The sequence below is a fragment of the Lactuca virosa genome, chromosome 8, assembly GCF_052849685.1.
Source record: "Lactuca virosa cultivar CGN04683 chromosome 8, Lactuca_virosa_CGN04683_v6, whole genome shotgun sequence".
NCBI lineage: Eukaryota > Viridiplantae > Streptophyta > Magnoliopsida > Asterales > Asteraceae > Lactuca > Lactuca virosa.
Window position 1 is genome coordinate 87,047,299 of NC_136433.1, and position 13,541 is coordinate 87,060,839.

Here is a 13,541-nt window from a genome sequence, read left to right on the forward strand (position 1 = left end):
AACTAAATATAGACAAAGACCAAAAGCATGTAGTTACAAAATTTCCATTGACTTCCAAGTCTCCCATGACAACAACTTGGTTGATCACATTGGGTCCTTAGTGACATTTTCTACAACACTTGAGTAGTGTAGTAGTGAATGATGTACTCCTTAGTTTGCATCTTGTAATTTTTTTTGTGTAAGTGAAAATTATTATTTTCACATAATAAAATAAGACAAATAAACAAACTGAATATTGCATGTGATTTAGGGAGGCCAAGGTCTGATACCAGTAGAGTAGTGTCAAAAAATAATAATAAATGGAATACGTGAACTTTGATTAGTAAGGATTAAATTACAGAAATGGTCCCTGTGGTTATGTGATTTTTTTTAATCAGTTACAGTTTATTATTTGGTTATGCCTTCTAACAAACGTGAAATGGCTAAATTGCCCCTAACATTTTATTAATTATTATATTTAGTTATTAACAAAAATGAGTGGGCTAAATTCTCCATTGAGTTGGTGGATACAAATTCCCCATTGACTTCCAAGTCTTCCAATATTGCAACAAGTTACTCTTCATTTATGGCTTTATAAATGTATTAGTTACTTGATCATAATAACCCATCACTTCATCATCACAACTCATCTTTCTACTTCAACTTTCTTCTAAACTAAAATTGAGTCAGGGTTGATAATGGGGAATCCGAGGGGTTTGGGGATCCATCTCATTTTCATATGTGTGTTTTTGTTTGCAGCCACATATACTTGTTTGGGGGTTGGAAATGTTAGTGTCATTTGCTTTGAGCAAGAGCGACTTGCTCTTCTCAAGTTCAAAAGTAGTGTCCAAGATTTTTCTGGAATGTTGTCATCATGGGCTGGAAATGACTGTTGCCTGTGGGGAGGAATCCAGTGTGATGCTGTCACTGGAAATGTTCAACGGCTTGATCTCAAAGGACATGGCTACTACTTAATTGGTAATAAGGTGAGCTCTTCGTTGGCAAAGTTGAGGCATCTCAAATATCTCGACTTGAGTTGGAATTATTTTCAAGGAAGTCATATCCCAGAGTTCATTGGATCCTTGAAACAATTGACCTACCTCAATCTCTCTTATGCTTCTTTTAATGTTATTATTCCTCCTCACATTGGAAATCTTTCTAATCTAAAGGTTCTTGATCTCAGTTCAAACTATGGGCTGAAGGCAGATGATATGGCATGGGCTTTTGGCCTTTCGTCACTCGAGCTTCTCGACTTGAGTTTTGTGGTTCTTAGTGGAGCACATAACTGGGACATGGTGCTTCACATGATTCTCTCGTTAAAAGAGTTAAGTTTGTGGGATTGTAGTATTTCCAATGTTAATCTTTGTGCTTTTCTTAATTCTAGTAGAATGCTTCCCAGCATCAAACACCTCGATCTTGGCTTCAATTCTTTCGAAGGTCGACTCCCCACCTTTTTCAAAACATGACCTCCCTCACATTCCTCGATCTTTCGGTCTTTAATCTTAGTTTGGCATGGAACTTTCCAAACCTACTAAGCATGATCCCTTCTTTGTCAGAGCTGCATTTGTCTGGTTGTGGGATTGATAAGACACATCTATCTCCCCCTCGTTTTAATTTCAGTACACTTTCTAACATCCAGCACCTCGATCTTAGCTATAATCCACTTGGAGGCATATTTCCATCTGTATTGAGAAACATGAGTTCCCTAAGAGTCCTTGACCTTTCAGATTCCATGCTGAATTCATCGATTCCTACTATGCCTAAACACTTCATCTTTCTTCTAACAAATTTAAAGAGATTGAGGATGTTGGGATATGGAGACAGTGCCGGCTGAAACGATTGAGTGTGACAGATAATGAGTTTGGTATGGAAATGGTTGACTCACCAAAAAATTCATCAGAGTGCTCCAAATATGCTTTGGAGTTGCTGGAATTAAGTCGGAGTTTAACTGGTAGAATTCCAGAAACACTTGGAAGACTGGTGAATTTAAGACAATTTGATCTATCGGACAACAGAATGACTGGTAAAATCCCTGAATCTCTAAGAAGATTAAGTTTTTTAGAAGTACTTGATCTATCTCAATACCATTTGACTGGTCCAATTCCAGAATTCCTTGGAAAATTAGCGTCTTTAAGAAAACTGTATCTTGGATCTAATTTTTTAAATGGGACTATTCCAGTTTCAATTGGGCAACTTGCCAAACTCAATTTTCTCTATATCACAAACAATTCTTTAGAAGGAACATTTACTGAAGCCCATTTTGCTAATCTTTCGATGTTGGAGTTCTTGGATACTTCTTCCAACACTAAGCTGACATTTAATGTTTCACGTGGGTGGATACCTCCGTTCCAGTTGGTATCTCTTGATATCAGTTCTTGCAGTATCACGAATGGATTCCCACAGTGGCTTCGAAATCAAAGGAAACTTCAGAGGTTAGTGTTGTCAAATGCTACACTTTCGGGACCTCTGCCCAAATAGTTGTGGAAAATGCCGGCCATTCCATTCTTAGATCTCTCTCACAACAAACTTAGTGGACCTTTGACAAACCTGCCCAATGGTGGAAATGGTAAAGTGTATTACGGTTTATTACTTCTGGAACATAACCTTTTCAATGAGTCGATTCCAAGGTCATTGTGCAAAAGTACATATTTGAAAGGACTTGATCTTTCTAGAAATATGTTAAGTGGGAAAATTCCTAAGTGTTTGTGGAATCTGAACGGTTTAGGTATCATGATATTAAGCTCAAAGCGTCTCTCTGGTGCCATTCCAAGTTAATAGGTCTTAATCCATCATTGCTTTGGTTAAGTTTGAACGACAATAACTTTAATGGTGAACTTCCACTCGAATTGGGGAATCTACAAGGTTTACGATTCTTAGATTTGGGTGATAACAAGTTCTCTGGAAATATAGCAAATTGGATTGGAGAAAAACTATCAGTTTTGGTAGTTTTGAGGTTACACAAAAATAACTTCACTGGTAGAATTCCTCCATCTCTATGCAAAACTTCGTAAGACTTCAAACTTTGGATCTTGCATACAACAACTTAATGGGAACCATCCCTCGTTGCGTAGGAAACTTAGATGACTTAGTTAAGAATCAGTCGGTACGTTTTAATCCTTCCGTTCTCGATTCTGATTTGAATGTTATTCAAGTCATGAAAGGTGTTGATCTTGAATATAAAAGAACTTGGAAAATAGTTTATAACATGGACCTTTCAAGCAATAAACTTGTGGGGGAAATACCGGTCGAGCTAACTACACTTTTCATGTTGGTGGGTCTGGATTTGTCTAATAATCATTTGAGTGGGGGTATTCCAGACAGCATTGGAAACATGATGAAGTTGGAAACTCTTGATTACTCAAAAAACGAGTTGAGTGGGAGGATCCCTTCAAGCATTGCAGCTTTGAACTTTTTGAGCCATTTGAATTTGTCAGACAACAACTTGTTGGGGAAAATTCCAACAGGAAATCAACTGCAGACACTTACTAATCCATCAATTTATGCTGGGAACAAACATCTATGTGGGCCTCCATTGCCAAACACTTGCTCAAATCATCAAGATCCCACAACACACAAAAAGATAAATGAAGTTGGTGATGAGCAGACGAAGGTATGGTTGTTTTACGTGGACATAATGAGTGGTTTTGCAACAGGGTTTTGGGGTGTTATTGGAGTTTTATTGTTCAAGAAGCAGGGGAGATGGAACCTTTTCATGTTTGCTGAGGAAATGGTAGACAAGATATATGTTGCAGTTGTGGTAAGAGTTGCCAAGATGAAGAGAGGAAGAGAAGACACATAGATCCTGTGGAATGCAAGTAATATATGTTATCAATGATTTTTTTTTTCTTTTTAGATATGCTATTGTGCTTATTCTAATATAATACTATTTTGAATTTGTATGACCTTTGTAATATGGGCGTTGTTTAGAGGCACTGATTTACAAAATTTCTATTGTATTTGGTATTTTTACATGATCAAGATGTAGATTAGATTACTATGGGTTTGAGTTGTAGATTTTTTTTTCTTGTTTAATTCTGCTCTCTTGCTGTCGAACTCGACTCATTTATTTCTTCGTTTGTAAATATTAATAAAGTAGTTTTGGATTTGGTATTTAGCTTTTTTGCTTCTGCTCTCATGACTCTGCAAATTATGAAATTAGATTAGGTTTAATCTGTATGTAAAATATCATCTTTTGCTTCTTTGTATGTATCCAACTCTTTTTCCTTCTAATTGTTTGATCTATATGTAATTCCTTATTTTTAACATCACTGTACTGGACATTTAGTCGATTATTTCTTCTGATATCATTAGACAATTCCTCCTCATTTTACCTGCTTGTGCAGTGAAAAGTGAAAACATACCAGAGCATATTCTTGAGTTTTCTTTGGTCACCTATTTATTGATTATTATTACTATTTCCTTAAGTGCTGGATCCCCTGATGCATCTTTGAGCAATTTCTTGATGTTCCTTTTTATTTCTATCGGCTCAAACATGACTTGATTGCATCTTCTTCTTTCTTGTATTTGTTTTTCCAGTGTTTATTACTTTTACTCTTAGTTTGTCCAGATCATCTACAGCAATAGTTAAACCGTAAATATTTATGTTTCTTGTACGTCTTCCAAGGTTAATACTTTACATGCATCGGATTAATTCCTTTTTCACTTCTCGTCTATGATGAATATTTGATTGAGAACTTTTTATTAGCGATTATACATTTGGTTTGTCAATGTCAACAGTCTTCATATCCTTTGTTTTAATTTCATTTAGATTTTAGCGATGAGTCCTAAAAGAATGGTCTTTTGCTTGATTTAGTAGAGATATCGTTAATCTGTGCTTGCTTGTTTCTTTTGAAGAATCTCATCATTTTGCTCAACTTTTGAATGCTACTCCTTCATCCTTATCCCTCGTAAGAAATTTCAATTCAAAAGTTCATTGAGATTATTTCGTCTTCAATAATAGTGAATTTGTACTATCCGGTAAAGATTTTAATGCTCTGCTCACTCACGACGGGTTTCCAAGGATTAATATTTTTATTAGCAAGATGAGTAATTTTGAAGATTATATATTGAATGTGCAAATAGTTTGTTGAACACGACTCTTTGTATGGGAAACAATAAGACTTTTATTAAGACACTTAAGAAGACCTTACACTTTGTGAGAGTACTACACACTTTGCTCTCTTTGAGGCTTTCTTGGATGGTTTGGAGCAAATGAGCTCCACACCTATTTATAGGTGTTTCCACCTCCTTATAGGAAGTTTCTAGATCTACATACATTCATGACTATTCTAGAACTATCTACCATATTCTATATCTATTACAAGCTTTTATATGTTTCTAGAATGTTCTATAATGTCCTAGATAAGTATAGACATTCTTGTGCCTTCCATAGTGTTCTAGAATGTTCCATAGCCTTCCAGGGTCTTCCATGTCATTCTAGAGTATTCTAGACTCTTCTAGTATATTCTTGAGTCTTCCATAGTCTTCCATAATGTTCTAGAATCTTCCAGAGCAATCTAGAACAAGGTAACTTCTTCTATATAATATTGTCTCTAATGGGCTAGTGATGATCTTTAACACTCCCCCTCAGCACTAGCCCCCATTCTTCGTACCATGTTGAGCTGACATCTAAAACCTTCACATTTTCCGTTACTCAGCCCTTTGGTGAATAATTCTGCTATTTGGTTATCAGTCTTGATCTGTCGCATATTGAATTCTTCCTTGAGAACTTTTTCTCTTCCACATGCTTGGTTTTTCCTTAGTTGTTGCAGCCGTTGCTTCGTATATTGTTTTCGTAGTTGACAACGACATTCGTGGTTGCCTTTTCTTGCAACATAATATTGTTCCTGACTTCGTTGAACTGTCTTGTGTAGTTTCTTATGCCTCCCTTTGGTAAACTTGTAAGCATGTGGGTTGTCCCTTTTACAAGCTTTGGAAAATTTCCGTAATATTAACATGTTATGATGTAATCCCTTATTGATCTGCTCATCTCGTTTAGATGTTGCTCCGTTGAGAGATTCTACTTTGCTCTTACGAATTAATGTGTTTTTCTTCTTTTTCGCCTTATCAAGTTTCTCCATCACATGTTCCATTTTTCGTCTAAGATGCGACTTTTTATGCAACTCTGGTGACGTCATGTTCTTATTCTCCTTTGGAACGTCCATCTTCGAGGGAATAACTTCCTCCTTCAAGGTTGTCATAAACTCTGTCTCACTCTTCTTGAGACCTTTGTCGAGTTGCATAGTTGATAGGATTCGGGACCCAATCCTATTTCTCTTCAACGGTATAATGTGAATTATTGAACCCTTAGTGATACGCATGGTATCATCTCTCTCAAATGACCAGGGTCGTACGTTGTCTAGGAAATCCATTCCCAATACCATACGATAGTCATCCATATGCACCACTGTCAAGTCTATGGTGCCTTCCCATTCTGCTATCTTAAGATGTATTCCATATGCAACACCAATGATAGGCTTGGATAAAGAGTTGATGACTTTCAACCGGCCTGGATTTTTGGTGTATTTGATGCCCAGCTTCCTAGCTTCATCTTCAGCAAGGAAATTATGAGATGCACCTATATATACTAATGCCTTGGTCTATCCTCCATTTACCCTGGCCTCTAGGAACATTAACCGTCCTCTTTTAGTCTTTTTCTCTTCAATAGCAAATAGTGCCTCAGCATCCCATTCATCCTCTATTTCCTTTTTGGAAGTTACGACATTGCTTTCCACAGACTTTTTCTTTGACCAACAATCCTTGGACATGTGGCCCCACTTTCCACAGTTATTGCAGTTGCCTTCGAACCTCCTCCCCCGAGAACTCTTATTGTCGGTCTTTTGAGATCTCCATGGTTGTGAGGTTCCTTGCTGACTCTTCCCTTTGTCAGCATTTTTGTATCCTTCTTTAGAAGGTGGCTTGAAATTCCTCCGAATTTTGCTTGTGTAGAGTGCTTCCTCTTCACTCTTTAGTGTGATGCCTCCTATTTGCTTAGCCATAGCTTCTTGGCTGACCAACAAATTCTCAAACTCTACAAGTGATGGTTGAACGTGCCATCCTTGTACATCAGTAACGAAGCTTCTATATTCCGGCCTCAATCCATGGATAATGATCCTCTTCATTCGAGCTTCTGTAATGACGGATTGCGTATCTAGTTCAGTAATCTCCCGACATATCGACTTGACCTTGTGGAAATATTGAGCAATCGTCATGTCACGTTGTGAGATTGATAATAGCTCGTTCTCCAAAAGTTGTAGTCTCGTATCATTCTTCTTTGAGAAAAGCGTCACAAATGTGTCCCAAGCTTCTTTCGGTGTGTTCTCGTCCCGAATATGCTCCAGCATCTCTTCTTCGATTGTGGTCTTCAAGGCAAACATTGCTTTGCCTGCTTTGATTTTCCATTTGCGTAGAGCACCATTAACATCTTCCTCCGGCGGCGTAGTTTCGCTTTCGCCAACGAACTCCCATAGATCTGTCCTTGTAAGTAGGAGTTCATACATGTTTCCCATGTTTTGTAGTTGTTGTTGTTGAGTTTCTTGATTCCTCCAACGACTTGGAGATCACCCATCGTGTTGGCAGTACCTCGGTAATACCAAACAAGCTAGTTTCGACACCGAACTTGCAGAGTCACAAACTACTCACGATACAAAGACAATCACTCGTTCTCACTATCAAGAAACCTTGCTCTGATACCAGATTGTTGAACACGACTCTTTGTATGGGAAACAACAAGACTTTTATTAAGACACTTACGAAGACCTTACACTTTGTGAGAGTACTACACACTTTGCTCTCTTTGAGGCTTTCTTGGATGGTTAGATGTTGGATGGTTTGGAGCAAATGAGCTCCACACCTATTTATAGGTGTTTCCACCTCCTTATAGAAAGTTTCTAGATCTACATACATTCATGACTATTCTAGAACTATCTACCATATTCTATATCTATTACAAGCTTTTATATGTTTCTAGAATGTTCTATAATGTCCTAGATAAGTATAGACATTCTTGTGCCTTCCATAGTGTTCTAGAATGTTCCATAGCCTTCCAGGGTCTTCCATGTCATTCTAGAGTATTCTAGACTCTTCTAGTATATTCTTGAGTCTTCCATAGTCTTCCATAATGTTCTAGAATCTTCCAGAGCAATCTAGAACAAGGTAACTTCTTCTAGATAATATTGTCTCTAATGGGCTAGTGATGATCTTTAACATAGTTTTCATGTTGTTATCGGAAAAAATATATTATATTAAAATATATCCTATTGCATTTTTTTTGTTGACTGTTTAAAATCAATTTTATCTAGTTTTTATGTTTACCTATAATTATTCTGACATGTCAACTACCCGTCAATTTCATGGATACATCTTCACCAAATGCTTCTTTTGCTTCATCTCCTGTTCAAGTTTTCAAGGTTCTACCAAAGAAGCCCAAATTCATCGTTGATTTGACCTTGAATATCAGATTTTTTTCAATTCAGGTGTTCTTCATGATGATTTGTTACAAAAAAAATAAATTAGCAAAATCCCACCAAAATCGATTTCAGAAAAATCATTTTTTATATGATATCGATTTCAAACCCACCAAAAGCGCTTGTTGTTTCAGAGAAGGCGGATGACGGGAGGTTTGTGCCACGGGAGAGGAGGCACTGCAGGGGAGGCTTGTCTACATCGTCGATGGAAGAGAGAAGATCGAGGGTCTTTCTTATCTCTCTGAATGGTTCTTACTCATTTTTTAACTGAATGGCTCACATGCCTCTAAACCCATGGAGAGAGGCTCAAACTTGACGAACCAAACGCACTTAATGGCTGAACCATTTTGAGGATGCCTCTGAATTGAAGCATTAAGAGGCTACAAAATAGCTCCTTAATCCATACATGATGTTTTAATGCATTCAGCCCAAAATTTTAGCTTAATACATTCAGACCCAAACCTTTAGCAAATTGCCGGGATTGATTCAAGTTCTTAAATTCGACTCCAATATGGATATGGTCAAATGATTTGATGGAGTGTAAGGGTTAAATGGTAATTCCCTACATTTACATCCAAAAAAGAACAAACTTTATGCATACAGGGCTTTTTCCATATAGAAATCATCACCCATTCAACTACTCTATCCATACATGAATTAATAGTAGGGTTGTTTTTTTAGATGGATCAATTTGATCCAATCCGATCAAATGAATTCAAATGGATTCCGGTTTTGAAAATATGGATCCAAATAGTCAAAACTAAATTTAAATTCATTCCGATCCAACCAAATTACAATTCGGTTTTTAAGAGGCAAAACATTTTAAAATATATATATATATAACTTGAATATTAGCCAAATCTATAAAGGTTGAAATGTTACCTTTCAGCATGTTTGAATTCGATAACTTATCTGTTTTCACTTTTTTACAAGTCTCTAAAACTGTAAAATACAAAGACATGTACTTTGCTTTTTACCCATAAGAAAAGCATATTTACATTTCTTTACCGATAATAGCAATGTACTTTGTTTTTAAACACAATAGCAACGTACTTACGTTTCGTTACCAACATGGGCATTGTACTTTGTTAGATATTGCTATCATTAGTGGGGAAATGTAAATACACTGCTATTATATGTAAGGAAATGAAATCCGATTGCTATAATGGGTAAAAATTACTATATTACCTAAACAAAGTAAAGTGGGTTGATATTTCCAACAACTTGCCCAGAAAATAAAGCGAAAAAACTTACAAACTTTTTCAATATAGACACATGCCATGTCCTCTTCTAAACAACCTAGTGTTCTCAACAAAAAGAAAACATCTCCTCCATTTAAAAATTCCATTGAGTAGAAAAACCAAACCTACTCCTAGTAAGAAAATGATCAACTACCACTCATGCTTCTCAATGCCTCCCTCATAGAGGAGGCTGCTGCCGAGTCTCTTGGGTTTACTATTACTCGAGATATTTGGCTAGCCTAGAATCATCCTACATCAGTTCATCAGTTGAACGCATTTAGTCCCTTCGTGACAATCTTCGTCGGCTTAGCAAAGGTGCCTCTACAGTCTCTGGTTTTGGACAAAAGTTCAAAACTTTTTGTGGTCAGTTATCCGCTATTGGTCACCCTGTTGCAGAGATGGATAAAATCCATTGGTTTGTATGCGGTTTGGGTCCCTCGTTCAAGACTTTCTTGTTGGACTAGGTGTCTAAAGTCATAACTAAATTGGTATAACCTTATGAAATAAAAGCAAAGTCCTTTTTGGGTTGCCCTTAAGAATTAGAAATAACTAGAAACAATTTTAGGAGAGGGAGGAAATGATTTGTTAATTTATTATTTGATTAATAAATTAATTAGAAATTGTTCAGAATTAATTTAGAATTAACCAGAATTAATTGGAAATTAATTTTGGATTAATTATAATTAATAAAAGGTGTAACGGTTGAATTGCAATTGTTCAATTATTGTGCAAATGAGCTAATTCTAGAACCCTCATAGCTTGGACGATTTCTACGAGTTTCCAGAAGGGTTTTGGAAGCCTCTCATATGTTACAGACCAAGTTTTCGGAAGTTTCTAGGACCGTCTAAAGAACCGTGGAATGATCAAGAATACTCAATGAGTCTTCGGAGAAAGCAAGAACACACTACGAGACCCTCAAAGATGCTAGAAAATTATAAAAGTCCCTGGAACAAGATCGAACGACCCAGAATAGTTAGTAAGATGCTAGACGAAGTTATAAAAACTCAGAAGACTTTGGAGCGATCTAGAAAACGCTACATCATGCAGGAATGACTTGGATAATATAAGAACGTCCTAGACATCTCTAGGACATCGTAGAATAGTATGGAATATTTTAGACACTTGTAAATATATAAATCATGTATGAATGATCTAGAATAGTCAAGAAAGATCGGGATCTTGACACTTTTTCTTTATGCTTTAAGTTATTATGTTGAGGAAAATCTCAGTTTAATTATGTAACATCCAGTCCAGGTAAAAATCAACTCTTTATGCATTAACTTTAATTTCAGTGGTCACGGCATGGTGGAGCATCACCACAACGTGGCAAAACATTTTGGATCGCGAGACTTAAATGACCCGGCACGACGTGGTTTTCGGCTGCCACGACGTGGCATGTGTTTTAGTGAAAACACTAATTCCGAGCATTGGGCCCTATATAAACAACATTAAGGCTAGGGTTTCAGCCTCCATCTTCCTCTCAACCTCAGAAACCGTAGCCCTAGCCTCCATTAAAGTTGTGAGCTCATTTTTAATGCTTTTTTAAGGAGAAGGAAGCTCTTGGTGTGGTGGTCACTTGGAAAGCATCATTTCTTCAGCTAGCATATCTCATGGACCTTGGTGAGTGTCCAAGATCCAACCTTTTCTTTCCATGTTACTAGATCTTTTGATTTTTCCCCCTTTTCCATGTTTTATGGATTTAAGTAGTGGGATCTCATAAAGTTTGGAACTTTATGAATCTCCAAGTCAAATAGAATATTTAGTGTCTTGGATCTGGGTTATAATCGAGTTTTGATGTCATGCATGGGGTTTTGGTCATTAAACCTTATTTTTGACCTAAAATGGAAAGGGCATGCATTGGTCATGAAAGACCATAAAGCCACGATTTTTAAGGTCTCTTAGGAGCATGAAATCCTTCTAGAAAGTTTGGAGGTGCAACTTTAAGGATTGGGTACTTAATGAGAGTCTTGATGCATTAAGTTACCATTAGTGGTTAGGGTGTGGGATTTTGTCTTATTGAGGGGTTTTGAGGGATAAAGTTGGAAAACTTATCCATCAAGACCTTGGGAAGGATCAGATCTGAGCTTTAGAGCTCTTGTAGTTGAAGGAAATGACTTAATTGTTTAAGTTGTCTAGACTCATCACCACAGCGTGGCTTATGTTGCCACGGCGTGGCGACTGGGTCAAGAACCGCCTGTTTTGTCGGTTTGTAGCCACGGCATGGCCAAGGAGGGCCACGACGTGGCAACTAGCTAGGTTGACCTTGACTTTTACTATTGACCGTTGACTTTGACCAAGTTTGACCTAAGGGTATTTTGGGTATTTTGAGCAGTAGTTTAAGGTTAAGGGAATGGGAAAATGGCCTTTTACCCTAAGAGTCAGTTTTAAGGAATTAGATTCCCACTTATGGCTTATGACCTAATTATTAATTAGGGTATTATTTAATTGATTAGTGTGGGGATTCTCAAGTTCACCAGCCCGAGCATCTATTTGTTTATCACTGGGTCGAGGTGAGTTTGCTCACTATACTGTAGGATACTAGGGTTGTCTGTGTTTGTTGTCTTTGTGAATCTTGTTGTATTCATGTATATCTGTTTGCTATATGTATTTGGGGTGAAATAGACCCGAGGGTGTAATAGACCCGTACAGTTGAAAAATACCGATTGAGCTGAAATTGACTTAGGGGTGAAATAGAGCCGGAGGTGAAATAGACTCGGTACAACCTTGAGTTGAAATTTGAGTTGAAATAGACGCGGGGGTGAAATATACCAGGAGGTGAAATAGACTCGGTAGAGCCTTGAGCTGACGTATATGTATGGTATGGTGTATTTTGGGGAACTCACTAAGCTTTGTGCTTACGGTTTTCAGTTTATGTTTCAGGTACTTCCGCTTCGAAAGGGAAGAGTTCGGGATGATCGCATCTCACATGCAATGGTTTTCCGCCTTATTTGACTCTGATATATTTTTGGATGATTTTTTATATACTCTGATTTTCCTTTATGATTTTTATAAACATGTTTGGTTGATGGTTTTATTAATACAAAAATGAAATTTTTGGTTATAAATTTTGGGATGTTACATTATCATACCCATTAATCATAAATAAATCCATTTATTTAATCACCATAAAAATTATGAATTTTTATTGTATAATGTTTCGAGTAATCAACTAACCTCTTGAATTAGAGAACATCAGTCATGCCACATCATGAACATGCATAATATGCCTCTCGATGGTCCTTCCTTTGTGAACAGATCGATTGGACGTTACTCCAATAACGCTCAATTCACGATTCCAAATTCTTGTCACTATCTAAGATGTAGTGGAATTTCATCTCTACATGCGTTGTCTTTCTATGATGTCAAGGTTCTCAATTCACAGCGACCGAGCCTTCGACATTACAAAATGTTCCACTGGAACTTGTTATTCAGTACAATTCAATGGTTATGAAGTATCAAATTCAAGGTACATTCCTTGAACACTTCTTTGCATTAAATTTTCCAACTCATATGTAGATTGTGCAAACATCACCCATTATGGAAACATTTCCACATTCCCATATAACCATCAATTATGATCAAAAATCATCTCAATCCAAAACGTGTCACTATGGTCGTTTCCAAACAATATCATACTTCCAACTGTCCATAAGTAACCAATTCTTCGGTAAAACCTTAGAACGATCTTCACAGTTGTTTGACAACTTCAGACACATGCAATTATAGTCCTTTTTTCACACAATGCTAAAAGTATTTGACAAAAAAGAATAATCGAATATTAATCGATCTTATATCCGAAGCATATGGGACTCGACTCATTATTACAAGGGTCGAATATTTGTTTAACTCCTTGCTA

The 13,541-nt window shown here is 36.9% G+C and overlaps 1 pseudogene; it reads left to right on the plus strand.

The window, feature by feature from the left end:
• The first annotated feature begins 605 nt into the window (after positions 1–605).
• Positions 606–3,903, plus strand: LOC145129097 (uncharacterized; annotated as a pseudogene).
• Positions 3,904–13,541: the final 9,638 nt, after the last annotated feature.